Below are 7,815 nucleotides of genomic sequence, written 5' to 3'. Positions count from 1 at the left end.
ATAGCTTTAGCACGAGTATTCTCAAATTGAGCCAGTATGAGAGCTATTTTTACAGTTGCTTTATAAACCCCTGAAAATTAGCCTCCGGATTCAAGATAACAAAATGCACGGGTCTTTAGTGGTAGCCAGTGGTGTCCTTCTAATTGTGTGCTGGAAACCCTTCGGTATCTGTGCCCTCAGGCAGCCCACTCCCTGTCCGATGAAAGGGCAAGAACCAGGGCCGTGCTGTTTAACTGATGTGCTCTTGCCTGTTTGTTCCAAATCCACAAGGCTGTATTTCTGTCACTTCCGGAAGCGGTGGGTTTTCTCAGCTAAAAACCGAACACGTGACAGGCGCTCTTTTCTTACACGGACGTTTGCGTCTATTTCTGGGCAGGGCCGGGGACCCTGAGGGAGCAGCCAGGGCTCCCAGCTACAGGCCTCCTGGAAGTGCTACCTGGGTTTCCTAGGAAGCCAGCGGAGCCAGCGGGCTTACGAGGTGCGTGACGTGTGGTGGTAACACTGCTGTGCATCTCCTGCCGCGGAGGAGGCGGGACATTGCGGGTGGAGGGAAGCGCAAGTCCCTTTTACAGTGAAGATGCCTTGTTCGCTAAGCCAAGTTTGTGAAGTGCTCACGGGGTTGGGGTTTAATGTTGGAATACGCCATGGATCTCCTCCTTCCGGCCGACCCTCTCGGCCACCCACTTCCGTCCACTCTCACCCTTCTGCTCGCTCTCTTGCTCTTCCTCTTCCTTCCCTCACTTGTTCTTCTCTCCTGCTGCTCCCTCTTTTGTCTCAGGAAGCAGTGGTGCTGGCTGCCACAGACCAAGCTTACGTGCCTCTGGCTGATGTCTGGCCGCAGGGTCACACACGTCCGTCAGAAGCCCTGTCCCCATTATGGGTTTAGAATTTCTCTCTAGCCAGCACACTTGACTTTCACCGTCTGCTCTCTGTTCTACCTCTTTGGGCCTGTCCCTAACTTAATCCGCGGGCATGCCACCCCCCAAGCCCCTCCATCCTAGGATTCTGGCATCCGCCCGCTGGTGAGGGACTTTGTCTCAAGCTGTCCTTCTAGGTGAGACACCTGTCGGTCCTCTCTCTGGCTAGCAGAGCTCGCTGTTGCTCTCTTGTGTTCTGTGCACACCAGATAAGCACACCAGCTTATTCACTGGTCCAGATGCTCAAACTCTTGGCTTCTGTCCTCTGGGACCCATGCCGGGTCGGCCACTCCCTTAGCTTTCCCTACAAGACAAGGAGGTTAGTAACCGTGTACCTTTAGAAGGAGGAAGGTGATATCCAGGTGGGGAACATTGACTGAACATACCTTCCTGGGTATTTACTACATGCCGGTGCTGGGCTAGGGGCTGGGGTGTCTCTCTGAACTGGTCAGACTGTGCCTGGAGTTGGGCTCGGCTCGAGGGCCTGAGCGGAGCGGCCGAGAGGGTGGCCACGTCATGGGAGACACTTGTAAGCAGAGGCAGGCAGCTGTTTCCCGTGGCAGTGTTCTAGATGACAGCGCAGGCCTGTTGAGCTGCACGTGCAGTCGGTGCTTGCTGGGCTGGGAAGCGAAAGAGCCATGTCATGAGATAAACGGTGGAAGGACTGGTATCACTCAGCCTGTGAGAAAGAAGGGCTGAGGGCATGTTACATGGTACTGGAAGCACTGTCCTATCGATGTGTTTCCTGTGATCCCAAGGGCATGAGCTGGGATAAAGTGGAGGGGCAGCAACGGGGATGTAGATTTCAGTTCCGTATCAGGAAGCTACAGTTATTTGATGGGGAGATGGACCGAGTCTTGGGATGATGAACTCCTTGAGACTAGACATGTCCAAGTGAAAGATACCATGTGACTTCCTGACCGTGATATGCGGCAGAGAATTCTTTTGCAGCCAGAGTGATGCAATCATTACTAATTGGACACCTGTTGTATGCAGGGACTGTATCAGGCTTTGTGAATGGAGAGATGGTGAAGCCCTTCTAGAGCCCAAGAAGCTCTAGCAGGTTCCTTAGTCTGGGCATCACTGTTAAATAGAAAAGATATCCATGATGCCTGTTGTGTAGCTGGGGAAACTGAGGTCAGGAAGGTGAAGAGCCTTTCTCTGGGGACACCCGGCATTGAGTGCCCTTGGTGGCCAGGCCCATGCGAAGGGCTTACTTGCCTCTTCTCCTTCCGTCTACACATCATCCTGGGACGAGGATACAAGCATGAGGGCTTCCATCCAGTATCAACCCCGCCCACCGGCCTCCTGATCTAGTCTCTTCCCGTTATCCCAGTTCACAGACACCAACTGCGGATGTGTGGGGCGTCGAGTGCTGGAGACTCGGAAGCCCAGGACAGGGAGAAAACAAGAGATAAGGGGTAGGTGGAGGCTGATTGGGAAGGAAACAAACGCTTTCTGAGCCGCTGTAGGCCAGGCAGAGCTTTCTGCATGACATCGGATTCGGTATGGACAGGATCCGTGAGAGTGAGGTGTTTTCACTGCCGTTTTATAAACGTTAAGACTTTGGCTCAGAGAGGTTAAGTGACTGGGTTACTGTCACACAGGGAGCGAGAGCTGGGGCCTGGACACTTCTTCACCACCGTTACCACAACCACTGCTGGTCTCACTGTTGCCACCAGTACGGGTGCTACTGCCATTACCACTGTTGTCCTGTTTGCTGCTGCAGTCGCTGCTGCAACTCTGCTAGGCTTACTGCCATGGTTACTAGGCCCACTGCTGTGATTACTGGTATTACCAGTGCCTCAGGCTATTTGCTTCTCCACCTTCCGGTGATAAAGTCTTCAGTTACTGGGTGTGTACTTGGTGTAAGATCCTGGACTAAGCCTCTTCCCTTCTATCTTGTTTACTTCTTCACAGCAATTCACTGATTGAAGATTAGCCTTTACCTAAAAGCTAATGGTTTGCCCTGCGTTGTGGGCTAAATACAGGCATCCCTGATCCCCAAGAAAAGAACAGGAGGTGGAAACCGGTGAACTAGGAACTAGCTTCCGTGGGTCATAAAGCACACTCCTGTGTTTCTCTTAAGTTTGGGATTAAAAAAAAAAAGTTCATCCTGTTTTTACTGGATTTTCCACTTAGATTGGTCTCTCCAGAATTCAAGTCAGGTAGGATCTCCAAAAAGAAGAAACAATGCTCCCATCAGGTAGCAGGACTTTGCTGATTTTTGTGTGCCCGCCCCCTAGGACAGATGCTGGGGATCCCCTCTCCCTAGTTCTCACGCTGGGAGGGAAATGCTGCGGCCCTCCTCCTACAGATCTGGAAGGATTCCTATAGGCTCCGGAGGCTTGGAGGTTTGTCTGAGGTCCTGCCTCTGCAGGAAGGGGGCTGGTGTGGGATGGGAACCGGGTCCTTCCAGATCTGCATCTCTGGCCCCTCCCATTCCCACATGGGGCTTCTGCCGCAGAATTAAAATGTAAATCAAAAGATAATTGGCTTTGTGTGCACAGTTTAGATAAGATTTACTTTTGAAGAATGACTTTGTGTTCTAACCCAGCAGGCCCAGCTCCGCGCACTTAATAACGGCCGAGGAGCGGGGCCATAAATATTGCAAACGATGCGGCTTGAACGAAACGCCCTATGAACCGTAATAAAACCCCCCGTGATTAATTCCCGAACGCGCTCTGTTCATATTAGACCTGCAGTGGCTTCCCTGATGAGATCAATACAGCGTGGCGGAGTGATCCTAATAGAAGTGTTATAATCTTTTAATCTTCGGGAAAATGCCAAGTTCTCGAATCAGTCACCAGGCCGCCTGCTTTATTTTCTTGGTGCAACCTTGAAGGCAGTTGTTTTCCCTGAAATGAAGATACATTAGAGTCTTTTCAAGGATTTATCAATAATAGGACTGGGTCCCTCTTTGCAGGGCCCACAGCTAAAAGGCACATTTGTATGCGGCGAGCCAGAACTGGCCGCCGTGACCTTTGCTGCCAACTGCTATTTTCCCAGCAGACAAATGCCTCTGGAGAGTGACTGGTGAGGACAGATATTCACGGGAGGGAGATGGAGAAGCGAGACGGGGAGAGGAATAACACCGCCAGCAAATAACCTAGGGAGGGTTTTAGGAAGCCAGGCATGTCCCCTGTTTAGGACTCCGGTGGCAGAAATGGCCTTCATGGCCCTGAGCAGGCAGCTGTCGCCTTCTCCGCAGGTCTCCCGGGACCAAGCACGGTGGAGCCGGCTGCGAGCCTCCGTGGAAAATGAAATGTCACTGCCCTGTAGGGAGTGTCCAGGCAAGAAGGAAGGAAGACAAGTATCCCTTAGGCTTGTGCCTCTGGGAGGTGCTGGACCTTCAGACCAAAGGGAACAGGGCGGCTTGAATGGGGGTTGATGTCATCGTGGTGACCGCTCCCCGGGGAGGTGGCCGTAAGTAGGTCACACCTGTCGTGGGTGAAAATGAACCGACGCATCAGTGACAATGCCGGGAAGGGTGTCAAGGGTACGGGCGCCACCCTTGCACGTGTCCTGCGTTCTGATGGAGGTGCTGCACAGGCCCCACAGATGGCCCCAAAGAAAGGCCGCAGAGCTGCTGGGAAGGAGGAGGAGTCCTCGCTATCTTTCTTCTTCCTCCCCTTAAAGAAGCATACACATCTCCTTGTCGCAGTCTTCGAGGAGCCTTGGGCATCACCCAGTCTCATCCTTATCTTGTGCAGAAAGGGACACCAAGGTCACAGTGATGAAATGACAGAGCAGTGGGGCTCACGACTGGTCATCTAGAGGGCTGCATCTCCTGGGCTTTTGCTGAAGGCTCTACCTCAGCTTGTTCCAAGCTGTCACTAAGGGACCCGGGCTCCTTCTTTTGGGGGCTTCTGAGTCCAGCCAGCAGACAAGTGAAGGGGGGTGTGGAGGACCTTGTGGGGAAATATGAGGACCAAGCAGTATGTATGAGACCTATATGCGTCTTTCCCAATTTCATCGGACTGCGTTCTGGAGCCACATGTGCTGGGAAGTGTCATCCACCTGCGTGCCACAGAAGGAGGGGACATGGAGCTTGTAAACCACTAGCTTATCATGGCTGCAGCATCCTCATTTATTAAAATAGGTGTACAGACTAACCCCTTATTGGGGCATGGTGGGGACTATAAGGAAATGAAAGGTGTAAGAGCTTCTGACGAATAATGGGTGATAAATTAATGTCATTCCTACTCCTTTGGTTTTGCCAGTCCCTGCTCTCATGGACTGGAGACTTGAACCCAAGTCTGAGCCTCCCCTCCCCCCTAATTGCAAGGTGCTAGACTCCTGGTGGCTGGGCTGTGTCCTTTGGTGGGATAAAGATGAGATACTTTCTAAATTCTGACCTGGCATTGAAGATGGCCTTGTCTCGTTTGCCCAGCTCACTGGACGCTGTCAGTGAGACTTTCCACCTGCCTGCTGGCCCTTCTCTCCTGTCCCTGCCTCCTTCCACTTACTTCCCTCGTTACCCTGAGGTGGGCCTGTGATTTGAGCCCAACACGTAATACATGGTTCCTTCGCTTCAGCTTTGCCACATCTGGTATATTTCAGGAGCACCCTTGAGCTGTCTGGTGTCCCATGCCCCTAAACAAAATTGATAGCATTGTGAGTGAAGTTGTATAGCTCTTGACTTACTTTACTTATTACTTTGGGACCTTGGGCAAATGACCTTGCCTCTTTGAGCCTCACTTGAGCTATAGGAAGCCTATAAAAAGAATACCAACACACAGACTGTTAGGGAAAAGCAAAGTCATCGTTGAGTCATGCTTGTGAAATTGATGAGCACAAAGCCCAGTCAGAGCAGGTTAGAGGGAGGGCTTGTCCCAGAAAGTGGCAGCACGTGCCGATGCCCCTCATGCAGATATCCCTCGTTTCCTCCACCTTGGAGGTCAGGGTGCTGTGTGAAGGAGATCACAGTGGCAGAATTGATAAGGTAGGATTAGGGAACCATGCCCATAGTCCAGTGTTCTCCAGAGTGGTGCTGAAGGATGCAAGATCCCAGCATCTTCTCCTACCTCTTCCCCCCGGATTCAGCTGGATCATTCACTCCTTCACCACTGTCCAGATTCTAGGGATGCCATAGAGGTCCTGGGCTGAGGATACCTGGGCTGAGCACAGAACTGAGGGGAGCTTTGAGCCTTCCAGGATGCTACTTCTCCAAACCAGTCCTCTGCACCCTACAGAGCTTTTAGCACCAGACAGATGGGCTCTGAATAAACTCATATGAGATAAAGGCAAGCAGGAGGGGGAGAACAGTGGTGGGGTAAAGAGAGAATGTAGATTCTTGCTTTATGATATCACTCCTTTTGTATCTTCAGCCACCTGTTCTTCCTTTATTGGTGTGCTTTAACTTTTATGGCACCATGAATTTAGGATGGCACTCTCAAAGGAGGCCAGAGCTGTGTGGACACAGGAATTCCAGCATGTTTCACATTCTCTGCCATTTAAGTGCTTGTCTACCTTGGTGTCTTGGCTCTGCTGTTCACCAGGCCAGTCATACCTTGCTCATCTACCCTCATTCTATCTTTTTCAAGGTCCTACAGAAATGTCACATTTCTCAGGAATCCTCTGATTGTCCTTGAGTCAGGGGAGACTGCTCCTTTCTTTAAACACAACGTATCTTCCTTTCGTCTACCTTGTGGCAGTTCTTAGATACTCTGGTAGATATGTTAACACACATATTCTTAGTAATAATGAGAATTATAACGTCAATAGCAGCCACCTTTTACTGACTGATCTGTAGGTGCCAGGAAATTTATCGTTTGTAAATTTCGCGGTTTGTCACGGTTAATCCTCGTAATGACCTTTGGTGGAAGCACCATCACCACCACCATGTCACAGATGAGGAAACTGAGACCTGCAGAGGTTAAGAATTTGTTCAAAGCCCTCAAGCCAGTGATTAGTGGCTCCAAGATTTATTCCAAGCTCTTATGACCTCCAAGTCCATTGGCCACTACAATTTGCCTTCAGTTTTACTACAAAGTTAACTACTTTGGCCATTCCATGCAGGCAGAGCATACAGAACAGAGGTTGGGCTTTGGAGTAGGAAGGATCCAACTGGACCAGTGTCTTGATTTGAGGATCTTGGACAATCTAGGTGAACTCTGTTCCTCAATGTCTTCTATAAAACATAGAGAACTGTGTGTACCACAGGGTTGGATGTGGTGAGACTTACCTGAGCTCAGGCATGTAAGGCCACTGCAACAGTGTCACATGGGTAACAGTATTAGCTAGTATTTATCAAACATTTGCCCTGTGCCACATGCTTTTCTATGTGATTTATATGGATTAGCTCTCTTAATCCCTCACAAAACCCTGGTGACTGTGGTCAGGATACTAATATCAGATGAAGTATACTTTAACAACAAAAAACATGTTACTAAAATTAAAGAGGAACATTTTTTGATGAGAAAGTATCAATCCATCAGAAAGCCACAACTATAAACATGTATGCATCTAACAACAGAGCCCCAAAATACGTGAAGCAAAGGCTGAGAGAATTGAGGGGAGAAACAGACATTTCAAAAATGAAAGTTGTAGATGGCAATATTCCACTAAGGAAAAATCAGGACTATTCAAATTACTAAAATCAGAAATGAAAGAGGGGATATTACTACTGACCCTACAGAAATTTTTAAAAAATGTATCAAGGAATACTATGAACAACTCTATGCCAACAAAGCAGGAAACTGAAGATTTGAAAAATACTATATATAAATTAGATCTAACATTTATAGAACACTCCATCCAACCAACAGCAGAATAGTCTTCTCAAGAATGCATTGATATCCAGGATGTACCATATTATAAACCACAAATGATCTTCAATAGTGTAAAAGGGATTAATATTGTACAAAGTATGGTCGTCTTTGGCCACAGTGAAATG

The 7,815-nt window shown here is 49.4% G+C and overlaps 1 long non-coding RNA gene across 2 annotated transcripts in view; it reads left to right on the top strand.

Annotated features, from left to right (window-relative positions):
* The first annotated feature begins 425 nt into the window (after positions 1–425).
* Positions 426–7,815, top strand: part of LOC124511846 (uncharacterized) — a 386,281-nt gene continuing 378,891 nt past the window's right edge. For both annotated transcript variants that reach the window (XR_006961968.1, XR_006961967.1), the window contains exon 1: positions 426–478. This is a non-coding gene — a long non-coding RNA (uncharacterized LOC124511846). The remainder of the gene's footprint in view (positions 479–7,815) is intronic.

This window comes from Lynx rufus, unplaced genomic scaffold (genome assembly GCF_022079265.1).
Source record: "Lynx rufus isolate CCGP_SWC_20201006 ecotype Redwood Valley unplaced genomic scaffold, mLynRuf1.p SCAF_16, whole genome shotgun sequence".
Classification (NCBI taxonomy): Eukaryota; Metazoa; Chordata; class Mammalia; order Carnivora; family Felidae; genus Lynx; species Lynx rufus.
The sequence above is the reverse complement of the archived record's forward strand: the minus strand, read 5'-3'. Positions and strand labels throughout refer to the sequence as shown.